The sequence below is a fragment of the Alexandromys fortis genome, unplaced genomic scaffold, assembly GCF_014885135.2.
Source record: "Alexandromys fortis isolate MF-2015 unplaced genomic scaffold, M_Fortis_MF-2015_v1.1 scaffold_53, whole genome shotgun sequence".
Lineage (NCBI taxonomy): Eukaryota > Metazoa > Chordata > Mammalia > Rodentia > Cricetidae > Alexandromys > Alexandromys fortis.
In genome coordinates this window covers 1,186,467-1,211,195 of record NW_026067939.1, presented here as the reverse complement: position 1 = coordinate 1,211,195, position 24,729 = coordinate 1,186,467, and positions in this window count along the sequence as shown.

Genomic DNA, 24,729 nt, shown 5'->3' with positions numbered 1-24,729 from the left:
AAAAAAAAAAAAAAAACCTTATAGGATTTATACATATTAAAAACAACTGGGATGTGTATTATTTATGTAGCTGCCTATCTGCTTTGTGTTTTTAAAAATCACTTTAGTGTTTTTGATTTTGCTTGTAGACAGGATCTACTGTGGAGCCCAGTATGGCCTTAAACCTGAGGCAACCCTCTTGTCTCCGGCCCACTTGCACTGAGACTGACATTCTCTACCATGGAGAGCTTGTAAATTATTTATTAATTTAAAGTACTATTGTACTATATCACTATAAGAGTGATAAAGGTTTTTAATTTAGAACAGCAAAATTTTTACACCCTCCAAGTGCACATGATATTGTCCATATTTCCAATAATTTTTCAGATACATTTAGATGTAGTAAAGTTAACACCGTTATTCAAACACTTGCTATAGAAAAGGCCTATTCAACTCCTGGTATTTCTTTACCAGGATAAAGTTAGGACATGACATTCTTCAATTTTTAGATTATCAAGGGAGGAAAAGTAACTTTGTTGCTGCTCCTCTCAGTTAGGTTTATTTCCATTCAGTGCATGTTCTTATGCCTCTGTCTCGTTAAACATTTGACGAGAAAGTGATCTACACTTTGTTATGTTGCTGAGCAATACTTTTCTCTCCACTGTATGTTAACGCTCTTCTTTCTTTTTCTGACTTCTTCGGCCAATTCTTTACAGAAAAAAAAAGGCCCTCAACCCTTCCCACCAGCCCAGCTCAAGTTCAGCCGAATCCACTGCACAACACTGCTGCTGGCCACTTTGTAGGTAGACTTGTGGTTGTGTGACCTGTTTCTTAGTCCTGATGGGATAGCTTCTCAGGATGGACTAAGTGGTATGTAATGCAGGCTTCACTTCCCCATAATGGTGCAACCACCGACTCTCTCCGTATTACCTTGTGCATCGTTCCTGGATGGGAAATCTATCCACATGGTTGTCTCGTCCAATCTTGTACTACAAAATTCACTATCGATTTTCTTCTTCTTGTCCCTTTCTTTGGGGGATTCAGAGTTGCATATTTGTTTCTCCATCTTTGCAAATGTTTAAAAATATTTTATTTATCCTCTTATATACTACATCGCAAATGAAGTTTCCCTCCCAACTCCCCCTCCGCCTCTGTTTACCTTCAGAATAGCACAGGACTCCCAGGAATATCAACCAAACACAGCATATCAAGCTGCACCAAGACTACACTTCATCCTCATATTAAGGCTGGATGGAGATATGTAGGAGGAAAAGGGTCCCAAGTGCAGGCAAGAGTCAGAGACGGCCTCTGTTCCCACCGTTAGGAGTCCCACAACACAGCCATAACATGTGTGCAGAGAGCCACCTAGGTGAGCTCCATCCATGCTCCCTGGCTATTGGTTCAGTCTCTATGAGGAGTTATGAACCGAGATTTAGTTGATTCTGTGGGGTTTCTTGTGGTGTCTTTGACCATTCTGGCTCCTTCCACCCCTTCTTCCACAGGATTCTCCAAGCTCCGCCTAATGTTTGGCTGTGGTCTCTGCATCTGTTTCCATCAGTTGCTGGTTGAAACCTCTCTGATAACCATTATACCAGGTACCTGTCCATATATAGCAGAATATCATCAGAATTTGTTTCATATTTTTAATTTTTTTAAATTTTAACAGTCAATTTTTGATTTTATCTTAGGTCTCTGGGCTATCAAGACTCTGGTTCTTGGCCTTCCAGGCAGTGTCAGAGATGCAAGAGGTACCCCATTTTTTTTTCATTTTTATAAGTATTTCACAGACAAGTGAAAAAAAGCTAGATCTGTAGGTGTGGTTTTAATACAGATTCTGTTCCATGTGAAAGAGCCACACCAGGAAGGAACTTTGTTAACCTTCTATCTTCTGTCTCCCCAGCACACTATCCCACACAGAGAAAGCTCCAACTGAAAGATGGTGTGGGGTGCAGCTGCCAATCCTGTGACTTCAAGAGCTCTAGTCCATCGGTGCATATGACTGCCTAACTGATGATACAATATTTACACTACTGCTCTTTCTTATACACCTATTTTCTACACCACTACACAAATCAGCACACACTTAGACAGTGGGGTTTTCACTTTTCCAACATCCTGGGTTTCAAATATTTAGAATTCTTGACAAGCAAGAAAACCAGAGACCCCCTAGACAAAACAAGGCAGATAAAATACTCCGGGATTCTGTACCCCAAAAATAACACTAGTCAAAGTTGGAAAAGAAGCAACAACATAGCGGGGAGGTTATCTCTCATCTGTCTTTGCAGAAAACATCTCCAAGGAAACTTGATAAATGACCAAGTTACCCTGAGTCTTTCAGTGTATTTCCATTTAATGGCAGCACCATAAGACAAGGCGCTGTTGGAAAAGGGGAGGATGTGAAAAACTATTCAACAAAAACCTATGTAGTCTAATCAAGCTCACTGTCTCTAGGTTATACCTAGAGTAATAGAGAACAAACAAGACCAGAATCCTGCAGATCCACACTACTGTTTTGTCTCTCTCACGGCAGAAAGTCTGGCCAACACTTAGGCAGCTTTTTCCACAATTTTTATAAATATAAATAAATTTATTCTAGGCAAAATGAATTTCTTTCACCCCACTTTGGGCAATAAATTCACATTCTGATGGCAATACCTCTCTGTCAACACACATTATAATCCAAAGAATATACTCATGTAAATGTGTGTGAGCATTGTGTGTATATATACTGCATATATATGAATACACACATGCTCTAGAGAGGAGAGGAGGGATAAAAAGGGAGGGATTGTTATCTGCAGAGACTCAGCCTATAATTCTATTCAAGCATCTAAGAACCAGAAAGGTTATAGTATAAGTTCCAATTTGAGTACTAATTTGAAGTCAGGAGATGGTTGTGTCTCACCTCAAGGGTTAGTGAAGAACAAAATTCCCCTTCATTTGGATCAGCCTAGGAAGGCCCCTTCGGGACATGCAGAGACTAGATGAGGCCAACTCACATTCAACAGGAAAATTCACTTATCTCCTTTTCTTTAGCACCTTTTCAAACGTGCCATTCTTTCCACTGTGCATATATAGTACATACACATAAAAGAGGAAAATTGCACATAAGATGACATATGCGTTGCTATGCTCATATTCTTTAGAGTTAACCATCTGAGGACATCAGCTAAGAACACACCAAAATAAGAAGCCGTTCCCTTTAGCTCCTGTGTCATTCAGAGAATCAGAACTCCTCAAAGCTACAGACTTTATAGTGTTTTTTGGCTCTCAGTTTTCTGCAGTGTGGCTTTCTAGACCAGGGATCCTGGATCAAGATTGCAGACTCAGAGGATATTGTGGCCTCTTAAGATAACATGACTGTGCACAAACTATTTGCAGCATTCTCATGGAGTTCAGGGCTCTGATCGAAGTTTCAAATACCTGTGGTATTAGTCAGTTAACCAATTTCCTTGTTCGCTTTTACAATGATATCTGCATATATAAAGGCTTTATCATCTGGTTTTCTTAATGACATGGTTTCTTTATTGGTAGAACATATGGGTTGTACTAACTTTTTTTCTAGTAAAAATCAGTTTGAATTAAAAATCAACCAAATTAAAAACCTACTAAAGGAGTGTTGCACAAGAGTTTTCTCTGAGATTCAAACCTGTAGGAAAGTAAACAAGTCCAAGTGACTTCAGGAAATCCCTGAAACTGACTGGATTCATTGGGCCCCTCCTGGCCAGAAGAAACAATGATAATTGATAGTCTTTCTTAGATTAACTGAGCTAAGTAGCAAAGAAGACTCAGACTAGCAAAGCTACTACAAAGACTCTGAAATCAGACCAGCTGCCTGGAGGAAACCAGAATCAGCTGGAAGAGGTTTAGACAGTGAGTCACTTGGAAAGGATGGTCTCCAACCTGTTGAGCTGCCTGCAGGCTGTGCAGGGTGCTCTAGATTCCTAGATTTTGTGAGCTGTCACTTAATGCTGCGTGGGCTTTGGTGACCCAGGCGTCTTTGAGTCATTTCTGCTCCTGTGAGTAACCCCTCACATATAGTCCTGTTAATGACATCAATAAAACTCATCGGTTGACCAAATTGGACTTCCTTGGGATCTGTCCTCTGCTCTATCCTAGGAGTCCTATCTGGAAGGTAAGCATGTGTGCTACATTGCTCCAGGAAAAGTTTTGTCACACAACAAGGAAGCCTGTTAAGAGCACCTACTGTTCTTCTAGAGGACATGGGTTAAATTCTCAGCACCCACATGATGGTTCAACCATCCATACCTTTGCCGGAGGTTCAGACACACTTTCTGGCCTCTGTGAGCACCAGGTATGCAAGTGGTAGACAGAAACATGCACAAACAATATATATATATATACACATAAAGTCATTTTTAGACATTTAATTGCTTGTTTAAAAGCCACTAAAATGTGGTTACTAATTGTTATCACTCTGGTTTGCTATATCATAACAAAAAAAACTCAAAATTTGAGCAAAGGATGTATTTGTTTTACAGTTTAGAAAGCTTAAGTGATGTGCCCCAGGATGCACAGCTAGCAAGTGATCAAACAAGATGCAATCTTTATCGACACCTGTGATAGAAAAGACGTGTTGTGAATAATACCAGAGATAAGGTTTGTGTGTTTTTCAAATGATAAGAGATTTAATTCAAGCCAAAGTGGGTGTGGTGTGGCAAACGGAGGTGATTTCTGGCTGCCTTTCAAAACGCGAAGAGAAACAAGAAAGGGAGACATTTCAACCTGCCTCCTCGTGTTCAGCTTACCTAGGGTGAGTTCTTCATATTTCTTTATGTATGGGCTGCAGTCTCTAAACACTCTTTTCTGAGAAACAAGAGAGCTAGCTTCCAGAAGCTCTTGGTTTATCCCTGGTTTACCTGGGAACAGAGAGCAAACACCTACCCCACAAAAGAGAGCACAGCTGAGCTTGTCATAGAACTGCAAAGAGTTTGATCGCTAGACCATCCTGACACAGGGGCCAAGTGAGGCTTCTGATCAGACTCTCGGTACCATCTCCCAGGGAAGGGAGGGGGTAACAACGCTCTTCTCCATGAAGAGACAGACAGTGCACGATGATCACTAAATCACAATAATAATTTAGCACATCAATTTCAAATTTATTTCAAGGGCCCAGTTTGTCTTCTTCAATGTCCAAAAGGAATTTTTCTTTATAAACTATGTTCCGTGTGTTTGTTTTATTCAGAGCAGTAAAGTCTTTGGGAATCTGTCGAGTTTCTGAGTATTTTACTAATCAATTCCAGATTTGAATCACAAATCAATTATCTTTTTTTTTTACCCATAGCAACAATAAAACATTACAAAGCTCGTAGAAGATAATTTTATGATGGAAAGGGATTCTCAGGCAAGAGAGCATTTTCCTCCAAGAGGAGATTTTTGCTGAAATCAGTAATAGAAAACATCATACAAAACCAGTATCATTAGGTCAGAGGGACCAGGAGTTAGAGGCTGAATTCCCGTTTCAGAAACTGACTCAAACCGCTGAGCAGTTTATTCTATTTCTCTAACATACAGATCTTTAAAATAAAGGTAAACAAAATAATAACCAACTTACAGAACTCTTTCAAAACATGAAATAACTAGGGGCTGGGGAGAAGAAGGAAAGAGTCTGGAGTCACAAGCAGGGACACAAGGAGAAACAAGATGGACATGTTGTACTGAGAAGAGGTACCAAGACCTGTAATAAAACATAGATAAGAAGCCGGGCGATGGTGGCACACGCCTTTAATCCCAGCACTCGGGAGGCAGAGGCAGGCGGATCTCTGTGAGTTCGAGACCAGCCTGGTCTACAGAGCTAGTTCCAGGACAGGCTCCAAAGCCACAGAGAAACCCTGTCTCGAAAAACAAAACAAAACGAAAACATAGATAAGAATTATGGGTTAATTTAAATGTAAAAGTTATCCAATACTTAGCCTGAGCTATTGGCTGAGAATTTATAGCTAATATTAAAACTCAGTATGGTTATTTGGGGGGTTGTTTTTTGGGGTTTTGGTTTTTAGTTTTGTTTTGTTTTGTTTTGAGAAATGGTTTCTCTGTGTATGTAGACCAATAGGCTAGTCTTGAACTCACAGAGATCTACCTGTGAGTGCTGGGATTAAAAGTGTGCACAAGGCCCCCTTTTTTTTTATCCTACTTTTATAATATAGCCTATTTTTATATCCTATTTTTATAAAATAGCTATTTAAAAACATTTTACATTACAGAGACTAAAACCTTACAAACATCATAAAATAAATGAATACTCATCGGCAATATAAATTCTCTCTTGCTGAGTGGTGGTGGCACACAATGTACACCTTTAATCTCATCACTCAGGATAGCAGAGACAGGCAGATCTCTGTGAGTTCAGGACAGCCTGTTCTATGAACCAAATTCCAGGACAGCCAGGACTGTTACACAGAAAAACCCTGTCTAAAAAAGCCAAATAAATAGATTAATTAATTAATTCTCTCCCCATCAGACATAGCAAATATAGGAGACCATTTTTCCCATTAATAGAAAATATGAAGATATTAAGTGAGTTGACAGAATCTTGGAGTCTTTCTTGTTCAATTTATTTAATGGAAAATTGTGAATAATGAAATGAACTACTAATTTCAAATACCATCCTTTTTAGGAAAACATGCCAGATCAGTATGCAACATTCTAAGTGGAAATTAAATTGGTTAGCTAATTCTAGCTACTGAGAATCACTATAAGACACAGTTTTAAAAAACAGTGGTACAATTATTTTTGCCAAAAAACCATGGTTTTTTTACCTTTTTATTCTTCAAGAATTTCACATATGCACATAATGCATCTTGATCAAATCTATCTCCTGCCCTCCAACTCTCTTGTTGGCATTTTCTTTGGGCCACCAACCAGCCCTCAAATAAAGGCAAGGAGACTTATCAATGCTCGACCGTAGCTTACACTTGCCCACTAGTTCTTTTAACTGTTCCTATTCATCTATATTTCACCTTAAGACTTTTGACTTTTCTTTTATTCTGTATGTTCTACTTTCCTGCTGATCCCTGGCATCTGTGTTTCTTTCTTCCTCAAGCCTAAATTCCTTCTCCTACTTACTTACCCTGCCCAGAATCCCCCTATGCCTACTTCCTCACTATTGGTTGTTTGGCTTTTCTTAGACCAATTAGGTGCCTTAGGCAGTCAAGGTTTACTGTTTTAACAGTAACATATCTTTACATAGTTAAATAACTTCTTTCCTACTCTCCTACCCTTTTCCTTGCCATGTAATCATTTGCTCTTTTTTAAACCCACTGAGTCCACTTAATACTGCCAGTATCTACATGGGATTTGGATCATCTACTGGAGCCTGGTCATGGCCCACATCCCACATCCCTGCAGACAGCTAACTTTGCCTCCCCTAGCAGACATTAGTTGGCAATAGCTATGCAGCTCTTCACGGGGCTTGATGATCCCTTCCTTTACTCATTCTAGAAAATTGGAGGGTGTGGCCTTATACAGGTCTTGTGCACATGGTCACAAGTGTGATATGTTCACCTATGCAGCAGCTCTGTCAAGGCCATCAAATACTGTTTCACTGCAGGCATCCACTACTTCTGGCTCTTGAAATATTTCTGCCCCATCTTCAGTTTTGGGATAAGAGGTTACCCAATTTAAAGCAGAGAACTCCTAAGTCTATTATTCTTTGCATGTTGACCATTTATGGGTCTCTGGATTAATCACCATCTAATGCAAAAGAAAAGAATGGAAATAAAAAAGCTTTTCTAATGAAAGAAGAGAGATGGACTCCTCTATAGGTATAAAGATAAGAACTCAAGAGCAGTTTAATATTACCTCTGGTTAGTAATAATAATAATAAATAATAATAATAAATTTCTCCTCTAAGGCCTCTGACCTACTTAACTATGGTGTTTGATCCAGTTAATAGTTCCAGGCATGAATTCGATCTTGAAGAACAGACTTTAAATCCATTTAGAAAGTGGCTATTTTCTCCAGTAACATTCATACCATATGGCCTGTGGTTATATCTTCCTAGGGCGTATCTTGACTCAGCCATTATTGTAGTCGGCTGTTTTCACAATTAGGTAAGACTGTTAATGACTCCCTCCCCATTCCAACCCCTGCTCAAGCAGCATGCACGGAACCTTCCAGAGATTTGAAAGCTAGTCAGTAGGAACGAAGCTTCCATTTCTTTACTAGAATGATTTTTTCCATGTCCTCTGACTTGAATATATGTTATCTTTAGCAATAAGGTCATCCTATATATAGGTCTGGGAAGTGATCAAGAGCAATGACAGTGGACTGTAATGTTTGATGGGCAGGGGTGGGGGTGGGTCTTATGAAACCCCGTGGACCAATGACTCTAAAAGAAGGAAGCCATTTGTGGCTCAGGGGTTTTTAGTTGAAAGCCTATCGAGAGGATTTGTCCTTCCCTCCTTCCCTACTGCTCTGTTGTAGGACAATTGTCTTTAAGCTCCTTTTGTATCTGTATATGTATATATTTAGGAAGCTTCTACAGTACTAGGTTTTAACTTTTTAGGTCTTTAATATTAGTTAACCTTCCCATTCTCTCTCCTCTATGCTTTCCTGCTATTCCTTACCGATTTAACCCTTTCTGCCCCGTTATTTCCTTTCTCCACTTTTTACAAGCTGTGTTTTAGTTCCCATCCTTTGAAATCCACCTCCATGTCCCCTTACTAGTTACCTAATCTCTATCCCTACTCCTATTTAAACACACACATTAAATTACTCAAAGCTAGCATCCATATTTGAGAAAGAGCAAGGAGTGTTTGTCTTTCTGATTACCTCACTCTGAATCAGTATTTCCAGCTCCATTAATTTTTTTCTGCAAATTTAATTTTCCTTTACAGCTGAAGAGTCCTCCATTATGTATCTGTGTCACATTTTTATCTTCCATTCATCAGTGGATGGACATCTAGGCTGTTTCCACTTTATGAATCACATATGGACATCCCGGGATTGTAGATTCAGAAAGCAAACTTAGATAGATAAGACTAGGCTGAATAGAGTCAGCAAAGTTTTCCTGAAGTACATCACAGGCATTTTGGGGGGGGGTAGAATCTCTCAAAATGTGACATACAGAAGCACAAACATTACTCAAATTGTTAAATGTTCAATTACTTCATTATTCATTTTACTCATCAACTGATCAGCAATTTGAAAACTTTACTTCACCAGAAAGGGTACAACTTGAAGTTTAAAGCATCCCATACATAAATACTTTCTAAGAATATGAGCCTGGGAAGATTCCAGGTCCAGACAACTCTATAGCCCAACATGCCGTAGGATTTAAAGTTTTGAGTTGTATTTACTAGTAATGCATGATTTCACCCACGGTAGGTGCCAGTAAGGGTTGATTAAACAATTACGAATGTGAATAACTAGAAAGGAAGGAAGAAGAGGAGACAATGCAGTCAAGGCTGTGCAGCTCCTCAGACCGTGTGAGTGCAGGAGCTGGTGCTGGGCAGTGTGAAGGACACCCAAGGCATCTGGACTAAGTAGCTCTCAACCTTTAAATCACTTGGAAGATGATTTTAAGAGGGTAAGCACCCACTCAGCTAGCATTTAAATCCTAACGCCTCTCTTTTAACAGCATAAGGGAATTCTGAAAAGATGATAAGAATTGTGGCATATCATCTTAGTTTATGCCAACTCAATTACTGTCACTGAAAGTTCTAGTCTATATTACTCTAAGGACATGAGGACCACAGAGTCATTTATGTCAAAATTAGAAGCTGTGCTGACTTCAACTTAAATTTTAGAGACACTGATTGTAAGGGTGTTCAAAGACTAAAATGCCCTTTGACATATTCATGCATTAAGGGTAATGGTTTATACAGTAAACTATCATTGTATCTAACTGATGAGCAAATCTATGTTATTACAATGAAGAAATGCCAATGACACAAACTGGTTCAACAATCGTGAATACAGTCCTGTCTTGAGTAAAGTTCCACAGAAAATAGGGTAAACTAATACTACTATGTGTTCAGAGCAAATTGGCTCCAGGTACATCCCTAGAACTCAGGTTGAAACTTAACCTCCTTCTGGAGGAATGATGCTGTGTGACCATGGGAAGATGATCAAGCCTTAAGTCTTGAGTAGTATCTTAGGATGGGGAATTAAAGGGAGCCCCTTTCTCCATGATACGCTCTCTGCCATGTGAAGACTCCGCATGAAAGCTTTTCCTTAGGAGTAAAGAGCGGAGAGCATCCCCATGCCAAGCCCTGTGGACTCGACAGCTTCTAGAACTGTGAGAAACAGATCTTCATATAAATCCCCCAGTCTGTGTTATTGCAATATAGCTGCAAAAGGGGGGCAACAACAAACTTATTTAGTAAGAGAGATAGGACAGGTAGGCAGGGGTAATTTTCTCCATGATATCTGGTAGCAAGGAGAAAGTAAAGGAATGCCAGGATTATTGAAAGCATAATGGGATTTTTTTTTTTTTTTTTTTTTTTTTTGGTTTTTCGAGACAGGGTTTCTCTGTGGCTTTGGAACCTGTCCTGGAACTAGCTCTGTAGACCAGGCTGGTCTCGAACTCACAGAGATCCACCTGCCTCTGCCTCCCGAGTGCTGGGATTAAAGGCGTGCGCCACCATCGCCCGGCGCATAATAGGATTTTTGTTTTTGTGGTTTTTTATGCGTAAGGGAAGATTGGTATTTCTAGAGAGTAAGGAGAGACCCAGTTAAGAAAGAGAGGACCACTGTGGGAAAGGAACTGGTTTACACAGAAAAGTAAAGGGAGTGGGGGTGAAGGTATGTGGGGAAACGGGCCACAGCTCATAGCAGGGAAGAGAGGAAAAACAAAAGCAAGAGCTGAGCATCTTTTGTAACCAGTGTTATTTTAGAAGGATGCAATATTTCGGTAATTTTCATCCCTAGTGACACTGCAGTTATGTCCTAAACAACTCTTTTTCATTGGTTCACTTCCATAATTGTTAAAATAAAGCTCAAATTACAGTGGAAATTTCAGTAGTAAAAATGATTCTTTCTACTTTGATTATTGTACAATGAAAAGAGCAGCCTCAAATATAACCAAGGGAAAAATTAAACATACCAAGACATAAGAAATAAAAAGGGGATCATTCAAAAATACGATTATTTAGTTAATGCTCCCAGAAACAAAATACAATATGAAATTAAAGTATGTTAATACAAAAGGCATACACAAATACTAAAAGGCATGCACAAATACTTATGGTTACATGTTGCTGTGATATAGCAAATAAAATGCCTAAATTAATACAGCACCTTTCTCTAGACCCATATGGGGATGAAGCACAAATAAATTTAGAGTAGTTTCCTCCAAACCCACAATAACAACAGCAACAAAAAATGAAACCATCTCCACAAAAAATTACACATCAGTCCTCTTCCTTTTTCTTTTTGTGCTGGAGATGATGTGGGTTATACAGCATAAGAAAATAAGTCAGACAGATCCGCTAAGAGAAGAGTCTGAAGGAACTGGACAGCACTGTGCTCCGACTACGTGCAAGCCGACTCCACCCCTGAACTTACTGCGCTCACCCTAACATCGTTGTGAGGATTTCTGAGTGACTGCTTACGACAGCACCGACAGGATTTCAATGACGAGGGGACAGCCTGAAAAACCGCTAGCCTCTACTACGTGATGAAGGTTTCTGCATAATTTAGATCCACTTAACTTTGGGAAGCTCTTTGGGAGTTACTGTGATTGAATCTCATTTATTTCAAATGCTTTCAGAGCCACTAAACCAAAAAAATTGTCAGACCCTGACTATCCCCCATTTTCCACGTGCAATTACCGTCAGCGCCCATGTGCACTTTCCCTGGGTCACATGGGAGTGGATGGCCCTATGAGGTTACACAACTAAGATGGCCCTTCCCCAGAATTTTGGCCTGTCTCCAAGAGGCTTCTGTACCTGGCTTCAAATAAATCAGTTTCTCCCATTGCTCCCTGTCTGCAAACACCCGCCACTCATAGAACTATTTAGAGGAAACTCTCGGTGTTTACCAGATCATCAGTGTCTTAATTGGGGTTTCTACTGCTGTGAAGAGACACCATAACCGGGAACTTTCTTTAGTTGCAGAAGAAGATTCCCTAACAACGTTTTCATGTCCTTAAGTCTAAACTCAGAACCGCATGACCAGAGCTGCCAAGTTCTGCTGCTTGCTGGAACTGAACCATGGTCTGCTTCCTGAGTGTACCACCATACCCCACTCAACTTTCTGATTGTGTTGGTTTCCTTCACTGCCTGGAGGTGACTGTACTGAAACTCATTCTGTAGACCAAATGCCCTGAAATCTGTCTGCCTCTGTCTCCCCAGTGCTGAGATTAAACATGTGTGAAACCACACCTGGCCCTAAGCCTTTTTAAAATTCTTTGTCACAAGTTGGAAGTTTATGTGGGTGTCTTGACCTGAGCTCACCACCCCCTTTGCTCTACCTAGCATCTGTCTTTTCTATAATCGTTTTATCTCCTTAAACACAGGATTTAGCTTTGTTACATTTCCTGGTGCCCCCTTCTTCCTCAAACTCTTCATTTTGTAGTTTTTCTTCCTCAGTTGCTCCTTTTCATTATAAATCTGCATCGTGTGGCCATCAGTAAGCAACACAGTCAGTAGTTGGCTGAAAATCTCCTCTGTCATAGCTGTTAATCCATAAATCTTCAATTTAGCCTCAGGAAGATATTTTGTCCAAGGGCAGAAAGCAACCACAGTCCTCACCAAAATACCACAAGATCAGTGTCTAGGCCACATACTAACATTACACTCCTCTGCAACCTCTTGAGTCGAACCCCTACAGCTCAAATCACTCCAAGCACCACTGTCTTCTGTGTTCCTAGCACTGTGGTCTATGAAGCACCACTTCAAGCGTCCAGTTGCTTTTGTAGTCCAAAGTCCCAAGGTGTTCCATAGTCCTCCAAACAAAAGCACGGTCTGACCTGTCTCAGCAATACCCAGGTCCCTGGTACCAACTTCTCTCTTAGTTAGAATTTCTATTGCTATGAAGTGACATCATAAGCAAGGAAACTCTTGTAAAGAAACATTTCATTGGGACAGGCTTACGGCTCCGAGACTTAGTTCACTATTTAGCCCGATTGGAAGCACGGAGACACTCGGGCAGAGATGGTGCTGGAGGTAACTGAGGGTTCGACCTTCAGATCTGCAGGCAGACAGTAGGAGGATAGTGAGACCCCAGGCCTATCTCAAGCATCTGAGTCCTCAAATCCCACTCTCAGTGACACACTTCCTTCAACAAGCTAGACCTATTCCAACAAAGCCACACCTTCTAGTAGTGCCAGTTCCTATGGGCCTATGGGGGGGGGGTCATTTTCAGTCAATCCACCACACTCAGTGAAAATGACCAGTAACTGGATGGGTCTAGCATTATTATAACCACAAACGGCAGAAGCACCCAGTTCCCTTCCTCTCTGCCTCCTTGTGTAAAGAGAACAAAGCTCTCTTACCACGCTGTAGGTTGGCAGAAAATATATATTGTCTGGATTCAAAGAGTTTGTGAACAAAAACATACTCTAGTTAGCAGGATAAATAGGGACTTTTCCAGGTGCACTGGAGCATATAGGAATATATATATGTGTGTGTGTGTGTGTGTGTGTGTGTGTGTGTGTGTGTGTGTGTGTGGTATGTTTGCCCATGCTCATTAGGCTGGGAACGTGCCTCCTGGTTCTTCACCAGTCCTTAGAGGAAAACCACTTCTCCAGCTCCTTCCTTCACAGGACTCTGATTGTTCACACTCTGCAGTGGGTGAAGGTACAAACCTTGCCCATGTAGTTGATGCCTTGCCTCGCCCTAGCTATCCACAAAACCACCTCCATTTGCCAAACCTTCCCTGCCCCAGGACTCCCTTGACTAGCAGGCATGCCCAAAATAAACCCCAAACAAAAGAAACAAGCTTAGCTCAACTCGTAATTAACATAAGTCCCTACAGGAGGGAAGTTCCTTTGCCAAGGCCATTCTGTAAGGTTGTTCGTTAGGAATCTATGCTTGAATAGTGTGTTTCTCTTTATCATTAAATATTGATAACTTCATCAGCTTAGTATCTGGAAATATAAATAACAAAGCAGGGTTAGAGAAATTGTGTTTATAAAGCAGTATTGCTTATAACAAAAAAATTATGTAAATGATAATATTATTTCCAAAGATGTGTTCAAACGGGAGATAGCTTTTCTACTATAAAAACATATGTGAAACTTATTTAATTATTAAAATTATTTGACATGAAATACATGAAGTTATTTGAAATGAATGTATCAGTACATTCATAATTAACAGATGAACAAAGTCTAACAGAGAAGTGTGTGTTCCGTAAGAAACCCCCACATTTTTGAATGAAAGTTTTTATAATGGACTGTAAGCAATTATTAAAAACAAAAAGCCTTAGAGAAGGAGCATTACGCAATTATATGCACAGCTTAGAAAGAAAGGAGACCACCTAAGACCAGATTTTGCCTTCTATTACAATAAAAATAAGAACAAGATATTCAGTTATATAATAACGAGCCAAATTGCCAGTATGAGTTTGTTCCTTTCATCTGAATGGCTTCAGGCATACATGAAGCACAGGGCTCTGCATATTCTGCTTTTTCAGCAGCTCCTGCTGGTTTGTTGATGTGTAAGTGTTCCTAAGCAGATGGGAAATGCCGCATTTCTTGAGACAGGACTCTAGCTGTAGACCAAATAAAATCTGAGGTCCCATTGCTGATAAGGGAGGGTCAACAGTCCCTGACTCCCTTTCTAGACATGCAGGGATGCTGGGGAGAGACTCAGCTCAGAGGTAGTGAGAGAAAGCACAAGTGATGAAGTGAAGTCTCTGAGTAAAGCAGCCCTGCAGTGTGTGTATTGTTAGTAGGACAGCACACCACAGAACTGACATTCTCAATATGAACTTTTGTAAGGTTACCAGAGGAGTCAGTCTCAACCAGGGTCAGATCCAGACCCACACAGCTCTTCACAACCTCCTGACTTTTCCTCTGCCTGAATTCCAGCATGATAGACTCACCCTTTCTGTTGACGTGGCCTTCTAGAATTTCTCATCTCTTCTTCTTTGTGCTTGAAGAAATTCTATATATTGAATTACTTTTGAATATTGATGTGAATAAAGGATATACTAAATAAAATCCCCGAAATACATTGCAGATACAGCTTTTTATAATTTGTGATTGTTGAGCTCAATGTTTGCGAAGTTATTTTGGCTAGAAAATACTGAGGAATGCTTTCTTATCACTCAGAGCACTGCAGCGTGAACTCACAATGAATCATCAATGTCTGGAATCCTGAACAATGTGACCAGCAGCCAGGAAGCCAGGAATAGTTAGTGGGTGACTGGAGCCTTTGTCATGGCAAGCACTTATTGGAATGACAGTGGCTGAGCAATATCAGGCAGTGTCAGGCTTTTTCGAGTTAGTGTAGCCAGTTAGAGAGGGACATATCCGAGTCCATACATTGCAGAACTTATAGTACCCATGTTTAGAGAAATTGGGTAAGGAACACATGGAGCTTACATGAAAGGGAACATTTGAAGAACATGTGTCCTTCAATTCTGGAATGAAGTTGAACTGAGCTTTGAGGTGTGAGTAGCATTTGGGGACACAGAAGAAGGAATATTTGAGCAAGAAAAAGTGAACCAAAGGGGAGCAGATGCTAAAGCACACCACACCTACAGTGAGGAAAACACCTGGTGCCTCTGCAGACCCAGTTGCCACTGCTAAGCATCAAATCACCAGGGACCTGGACTCCTCCATAGCAAGTGCCTTGGACAACAACTATCTCCCAAAAGCACAGCTAGGACACATTGACAAGAACCTGATGCCGCCAAATAAACTGATGAGAAACCTACCTCTGATTACTCATTGACGAAAAAAAGAGTTGAGTTTGAGGCCCAGTAAATGAATTAGGCTGAAATGGCCTTGTTAACTGGAATGCCTGTCCTCTGTCGATCCCTGCTAACAACGCATATTTAATCTAGCTTTGCACAGAGTGGTGGTTATGAAAATGTACTTCTTCTCATACGTCCTACTCATAGACGCATAGCTAAATGATGGCCAAGATACTATTCCATCACATTGAAACTCAGGTACATGTCCCATACGTGTTCCTAGTTAACAGATAAGCCTGCTACATGTACTTATGAAAACCCATGTCCATGGCATGTGACTTCCTTGATGCTTAGGGAATACTGGCACACAGTTTCCCACTTGCTGGCTAAACAGTTCTTGGAAATTCATTACCATTAAACTCTTCCTGTACAATCTTTTTCCTTTCCTAAGTCTTTTTTTCACAGACATAGACGTAGTATGGCCTGAAGACTCGCCCCTGTCTTTCCTGCACCTTGTCCTTTATCTGTCATGGGCCATGGGCACTTTTTCTTGATTTTTTCCACCACAGCTCCTTGTGGCTTGGCATTTGTTTCTAAGGGGACGCTAACTAACACAGCCAGTTAGTCATGATAAAAACACATTCTTAAGGTTTCATTTTGTTGTGTTTTGTGAGAAGTTTATCTCTCAGAAGCGTCCCAGGTTTCCACTATGACTCAAAGGGGGAAAGAGCCTTCTTGCCAATGTCAATATGTTCTAGGTATTCAATAGGAGAGCCAAAGGTATCCTTCTTCCTACATGTAGTTGAATATCAAAAGAATCATTACTAGTTAAGTGAAGAGGAAAAGAAAATAACTTCCAGAGTTTTAGCACTCGTATGAAAAGGTGAGAAATGTACAAGTAGAACTGTGAAGCCTGGAAGAAATCTCTATTGTTGTTTCAATCAGCAAACGCCTCCAGCTTCCCCATATGTGATATATTACAGACCAAGATAGGGCCTGTGTGATAATGCTCTGTACACTGTAAAAGTTTGTCACTCATATTGGTTTAATAAAATGCTGATTAGCCAGTACCCAGGCAGGAAGTATAGGTGGGGTGAGCAGAGTTGGAGAATTCTGGGAAGAGGAAAAGTAGAGAGTCAGTCACCAGTCAGATGCAGAGGAAGCAAGATGAGAATGCCTTACCCAGAAAAGGAACCGAGACACACAGCTAAACATAGAAAAGAATTATGGGTTAATTTAAGTTGTAAAACTAGGAGAGAGAGAGAAACAGAGAAAGAGACAGAGACAGAGATAGAGACAGAGACAGAGTTTCATTCCCTCACTCCTTTCCTCCCCACTCTTGAGTTCCCTCCCTCCTCTGCTGCCTCCCAGCTTTCTTCTCTCTTTCTTACCTCTCTCCTATATGCCTTATTTCAGTCATTTTGCTCTACTGCCCTCCTGTCCACCCTGCTGTGATGTTCTACCTCGCTCTACAAAACCCAGAAACAGTGGAGATTGATGGGCCAAAATAAATCTTTCATTCCTTGAGCTATTTCCCAAGAATTTTTTTTTTTTATAGAACTGAAAAGTGACTAACAGAGTCTTTAAGGTGACACCTCTTCCAAAAAAGAAGATGTCCCCTTTAAGGACTGCTCTTCATTCCTAGGACATCTTGCCAGGAATAGCCATCTGCTAACCAGAGGTAGAGATGCCATATTATCACCAAGATTCTAAAACTTTCCATGAAAATTGTATAGCAATTTTACTTAAGGTGATCTTAAAAGCATTAGATTTAGATTTATAAAGCTAAAGTTTTAATTGGGATCTTCTGATAAATGAACTTGAATTTGTGTTTTAGTGCTTTGATTATCAAAAGACATTTGATGGTGTCTATAGTCTTTTTCATTGCTGTTACAACTATATGCAAGGAGAGATATACTGTCATCAAATGGACAGAAACAAGAATGCTACTCAAGACCCTATGACATTCAAGATAGTTCTACACAACAAAGAATCATTTAGTTCAACATATCAATAGCATGCAGCTTTCTCATTTTCTGTAATTATAATAGGGAGTTATAAAAATGACATTTATGATTCCTTTCAAAAATAGTCTGAATATTCTTGATAAAAATACTTGAGTTAAATTCTGGATATTTGACAACAATTTAAAATAACCTTCCAAAGACAGTCATAAAGACTGACCAGGGAAAAGTTCTTTCCTTTTTTTCAAAGAAAGCATAAATATACAAAAGCTTAGGTATAAAGTAATGCCTATCATTTAAAAAGAAAGGAAATATAAATGACAAAACAAAATAATGATAGTTGTATTGAGGATGTCACATGACTTTGTTCCTCTCTGTTTGCAAATGCTATTCAGTGTGGTGACAATGTCATACTTTGGGAAATAATTTTTTAAAGAAATGAATAGGATGAGATTACTTGAAATTACTAAATCTTACAAAAACACTGCATAGGCTCTTACTATGAAATATCCTGTGTGATTGAGTCTATTTATTTTGATCTATCAGGTCAGAAGCATAATTTTTCATTCTTTACATCCCCTAAATGTGGAGTCCTCAGAGCTCAGCTCATGACATCTTTCTCTTCAGGGCTCTCCTGAAAGCATAGAAAGTATCTGCAACATGAAAATGATTGTGTGCAAACTTTCACTGAAAATTTTGTATCTTTTGTGATTCTTGTGGCTGTCACATTAAACGATAACTTAAAATAACCTAAATGTATTATTTGACCACTCATCACTGGCTTGCATTCAAGACTGCACCAACTACACTCTCATCAGAGACCCAAAGAAAATTTTTCTCTTGCCCCTTGTAGCCTCTAGTGGCTGTTGCCATTCCTTGGCCTTCACTCATGCCCTTGCCCCTGTTTTTATAGGGTCTTCTCCATATGTTTCTTAAACTCCTTTGACCTCCTTATTATAAAAGCATACGTGCTATTATTGAAAGTCTACACAGACAACCCAGGATTTGTTCCCTCGGATGACTAACTTAGTGTCAGTTGACAGTATGTCTGATTGTCATGACCAGTTCTCAGTCATTGCATTATCCAATGGTTTCCAGAGGCATGAAGACATCCAAATTCTGCCAAACTAACACAGTTTGGCCATTGATGACAATGATTAGGCTGATTAAATGAGCATGTAGGTGTTTTCAAAAATCACTAGCCTATAACTCAGTAGATTAAAAAGGAAAACCTGCCTAGGCTTGATGGCACGCACCTTTAATTCCAGCATTCAGAAAGCATATGTAGGAAGATCTCTGAGTTTGAGGCCAGTCTTGTCTACAGTGAATTCTAGTCTATCTAGTGCTGCAGAGTGAGACCCTGTCTCTGGGTGGAGTGGGGGAGCAGATACTGGCCCTTGATGAGGTTATGAGGTTGGCGCATCATTCAATCAACTAGAGACACTGTAGTAACAAAAAGAAGGTAGACAGGTGAATATAGGGTCTTTTTTTTTTTTTTTTTTTTTTTTGATTTTTGAGACAGGGTTTCTCTGTAGCTTTTTGGTTCCTGTCCTGGAACTAGCTCATCTAGACGAGGTTGGCCTAGAACTCACAGAGATCCGCCTGTCTGCCTCTGCCTCCCCTGTGCTGGGATTAAAGGCATGCACCACCACCGACCGGCGGGTCTCCTTTTTTAAAAGACCCTTCTGATTTGAACATAGAAGTCCAGGCTCTCATACCTTACAAATCCTAGACATATGTCAGTGCTTCTCTGGGCATTGTTTTCTTCATGCCAATTCCTTTGAATTTGGGCTAGGCTACACTATTGGCTTCTCTGGGCCTCCGTCTTGCAAACGGACCACTCTAAGACTGTGAGACATCCATCATTCAGCAGTCAATTCCCCTTATCAAGCCAGTCTCCTATATATCTCTGCACACATTCTATCAATACCGTCTCTCCGGCGAACTCTGACAAAGTCTCTTCTCATCTCCAAATATTTAGCACTTAAACATACGCAAATACTTGTTGGGAGCAGTGAGACCCCAAATCCTGAATTTCTTGTAATCCCCTGATCTGAGTGCCTACAGCTGCTCTGAGCAGGAGACCTTCAGGAGTTCCTGATGGCAGGAGAGTGGTTTCTGGTGCGTTTGGCTGGGGCGTGGCTATCTCTATATAATCTGCCCCTGAACACAATAAAGGGGGCATTCTTGGGGAATTCAAGGATGACCCGTGTCGCTGTCTCTCTGTCTGTGTGTGTTTGTGTATTTTAACCTTCAGCTCCCTTGCCCGAAGCTCGGTAACTGGGTGCCAGCACACAGTGCGCAGACACGGGGGCACGGTGCGGGGCAAATACTGTCTCCAATTAACTGGAAATAGTAATTTCCACTGATATCTAGCTAGTACATAATATATAGTAGGGTTATCCATGATGTTAACTCCAGAAAGACAGAGTGAGTCGGAAGAACTAGTTAATGTTTCATTTCATAGTGGGAAAAGCACAAAGTAATAACATTCAGGAAGCATGATGTTACTGTAAGGCTTCACGTCTTTTAAAATTGTGAAATAACTAATAAATTGGTTTTACCTATATCAAGATTTGAAGGCCTAAGAGTCTTAAACTGAAACATGCAAAACTTAGCGTCATTTTATTTTAACCGTGCTTCAATAACTATGACTCATTCTAGAAACTAATTTGAGGATTTAACCTTGCTAGCACAGCTCAGTAAACACAGGCCCATGAAATTACTAAAAAGGCCAAATTGGACTTATTTTACATGCGTTTACTAAGAGACTGAAAATATCTTAATTAGCTCTCCAATTATAAGCTACTTTAGCAACAGTATGAGAGGACGCAATTAAAAACCCAGAGCTTTCTCGCCTTCCCGCATTCGGTAAGTTTAATTCTTTATATTCAAGTCTAAAAAGGAACTCCATCATAGGCCTTGGGTTTGGGGCTAACTAGATAAGACAAGTATCCTGGTCAATGGTCTATTGCTGAGACAAGACACCATGACTGAAAGGAAACTTGGGGAGGAAAGGGTTTATTCAGCTTACACTTCCTTATCACTCTTCTTCATTAAAGGAATTGAGGACAGGAACTCAAACAGTCAGGAACCTGGAGGCAGAAGCTGATGCAGAGGACAAGGAGGAGTGTTGCTTACTGACTTGCTTCCCATGGCTTTGTGCAACCTGCTTTCTTTTAGAACCCAGGACTACCTGCCCAGGGATGCAACCCCCAACACTGGGCTGGGCCCTCCCCTTCAATCAATAATCTTAAAAAAAATGTCGTACAGTCAGATTTTAGGGAGACATTTTCTCAAATGAGGTTCCCTTCTTTCAGATGACTCTAGCTTGTGTAAAACTGACACAAAACCAGCCAGCACAAGTCATTTTGTATTTCTGTGTTTTAAGCCAGCCACACTTCTAGGTCTAAACATGGATTTTCATATTATTTGGAATATATTTAACCTTATAGTTTAAGGGTCTTCTTGGATATTTCTTCAGATGCAGGCAAACAGGGAAATCTGCTCAGTTGTCCCCAACATAAAGGTGAAGAAGTTAACCACTGAACGAGTCATTATCTAGTGACTGCCATGGTAGCAAGGTTTTAGCGGAAGACAACCTTACTGTGAAACTCACTAAGGAGAACACAAATTGGTTAGAGTATGTGCTCATAAAGTGTTTGTTTAGTCTTTTCTCCCTGTACAATAAACGACTATGAATCAGCAATTTCACGAATCCTTTGGAACTGTAAAGAGGTGGCAGACTCTCTCCTACCTGCAGTTCCTCCTCGTCTCTCCTCTCGAGGTTCTTACCACCATTTCAGTCTCTGAATTCTGTTGATCCCTTGCTCTCTTTCACACGCTTAAATGTTCCTTGTCAACTGGCCCTTCTCACTTCTCCTCTCTGCTCCTAAAAGGAAAGAAATCCCTGATCCGTCCTTGCTCTTCCATGTTACTGACCCGTGTTGGTTCCCAATATATCTGTAGATTTCACTCATTGCTTCCACCTCCTGGTCCCCTATTCACCACTTAGACCCTCTCTATTCTGCCTCACTAGGTGACAGTGAGATGTGGCACTGTGTTTCTGCTTGGTTCAAATTATCGTGATAAATTATATAACTTATTGAGTGTTTTTAAAAGACAGTTGTTGTGTTAATCACTTCTACAGATTTAGAAAGAATAGCACCTTCCATTACCAGGCTCTTTTGTTTTGTTCAGTTCAAACTGTGTACCTATAAAAAGCAATCCCTGCCCATTGCTATTTCTAAAGTCAGCAACCACTATTGTCCTCTATGTATTTGGCAGTTCTAGGTACTGCATATATGCGTTTGCTCCTTTTTGCATGCCTTGTTCCTCTCAGCATAGTGCATTTAAGGTGTATTCAGGCTTTAACATGTGCTGTAATTTTCTCCCTTTTCAAAGGCTAAACAAAATTCCATTGTGTGTTTATAAAGCATTTCTCCATTTTTCATTTGTTAAGCAATTGGCGTGTCAGTTTTACTTGTAGCTACACTACTTTCCATTTCTTACCAGCCACTGTTATCTTATAAGACTATTCTTTTAAATAATAATTATATTAATAGGTGTAAAGTAGTATCTTTCTGTGGGTTTGAATTAGAAGTGTTGCGCTATTGAGCATCTTTTCACATTTATTGACCGAATACGCACACATGCAGAAGCACAATCACACACATAAAATCATGAAGAAGTAACCATTTAAATAGTTCGCCAATTTTTAGATCTTTTTTTTTAAATCTGCATTTTGTATTTGCCTGTAGGTGGATGAACCATGCAGACAAGTGCACACGCATGTTTGTGAGAATAGGTAAAAAAAAAAATAAAAAAGCCAGAGGTGGACACTGGGTGTCTACTTTGTCTATCCCATTTTCTTTACTGAGGGAGGGTCATTTGCAGAAGCCAGAGATTGCTAACTAGGCTAATCTAGCTAGACAATTGGCTTTGTGAATCCCATTTTGCCTCCCAAGCACTGGGAGTAGAGGCGGGCAACCATACTGGCTGGTATTTACATGGGTTCTGGGGCTATGATTTCAGTTCTTAGGCTTGTCCATTGAGTGTGTTATGCAGGAAGGCATCTCCCCTGTCCTTTATAATTGGACTGTTGTAGTCAAGTCAGAGGAGGTCTATCTGTATTCCAATTACCAGGCATGTGATTTGCAAACATTTCTTCTCTTCCTGTGTTGCCTTTCACTCTGTTGAGCTTGTCCTTTGCTACGCTAAAGTTAAATGACACTGTTTAAATATAGCTTGTATATATCATTTCCACCATGTATCGGAGTAAGGTCAGAAAGAGAAGGCTTGAGAGATGTACCAGTATCCTGTAGGTAGCAGAGCTTGTGTCTGATCCTCAGAGTTTGCTCCAGATATACTACAGCTTAACACCTCTTATAATGGGCATCAATAGCTTCCTGAATACTGAATCCAATTGTCTTTCTTCTGTCTTTATTCTACCCATTGGCCTCTTCGCCATTGTTTGAAATTATGACACTTTTTACGTGAATATTTCCTTCCCTTGGTTGTTTGGTTCATTTCCTGGCTCCCTGCTAATTCCATGCCTCTTCTCAACCATGCTCACAATTTCTTATTTCAGCCTCTCTCTTTGATTGTTCTAAACTGCTTCATGGAAGATAACTAAGACTTAGTTCACAAATTCTTGGATTATTACTTATTTGAAATGACATATTTACCTATAATCAAGTTAAAATGAAGTTATTGGGGGCAAGTCAAAGCCATTATGTCCATGTCCTTATAAAGGTGGACATTCAGATGCAGAAAAAGATGTGTTTAGAGGGAAGATGATGTGAATACACAAGAAGAACATCGTTTTCCAACCTAAGGTTCTCAGAAGCTAAAAGAGGCATGGATCAGTAATTCTGTTCACACATTGTTTTTAAAACACCCACAACCAGAAAACAAATTTGTTGTTGTTGTTGTTGTAGCTACTTGAGCCATAGCATCAATGGTGTTCCTATAATGGCATTTCTAAGAAGCTAAGGGCTTGGCTGTGGGTGGGGGTGGACAATTATTTCATAAAGATTCCAGAACTCAGGTTCTAGCCGTGATTTTTTTTAGTTCTATATCTATAATTCCAATAGCATCCATTTCTGTCCAATTTTCATCTTGTCTTTCAGAATATTACTCTGCTCCCCTCTCTCTTCTTTTTTACCCCAACCACTCTGGGAAAAGGACAAAGTCGCCTTTGAATCCTCACCTTCCATTCCCTTGGAGCTGTCTCCAGTTCTGTAATCCAAGAGCCATGTGTGGTCCATTAGTGTAAGAGATTGGCTCCAGACTGCCAAACTGGGCAAAGTAGCACTCACTTCATGGTCAAACTGGGCAAAGCATCCAGATGCAACCCTACCTACTAGATAGGAGGACTGAGGAACCTTACCCCAAACAACACAGAATATGGCACCGTTGAACTTTCTCCAGGATTGTGACCCAGTGTCTGGACTCTGGCATTGTTTCCCACCTTTTGAGCACACAAATGACACCCAGATTCATAACATATTTAAAGTCAAATTTAGGATAGGGGTATAGCTCAGTGGTAGAGCACTGTCCCAAAACACATGCGTTCGATCTGTTGTACCACTCAGGGGACTAACAACTAACGTTGTCCTCAAACCCCAGTACAGTGGCTGCAGGTCTGAAGCTTCTCACAGATGCACCTGAGGTTTGCAACCTGAGGTTTCCTCTGATCCCTTTCACTCATCGCAGCACCTCTAAGATGAACTTCAGTGTCTAGTTTAGCACCTGTTGTCTATGCAGCTTTTTATATGTTCAGATGTATTTGAATAATCAGTTAGGAGTGCCCTACATTTTTGTCTACATTGTCATTTCAAGATAGGGGTCAATCTCTTGTTGATCTTCTTTTGTTTGCTTAATTCTTAGAGAGAGCATGGTTGCCTGGAAGATGCAGGGTTTGGGAGTGAGAACTCAGTAGTGAAAACATGGGCTC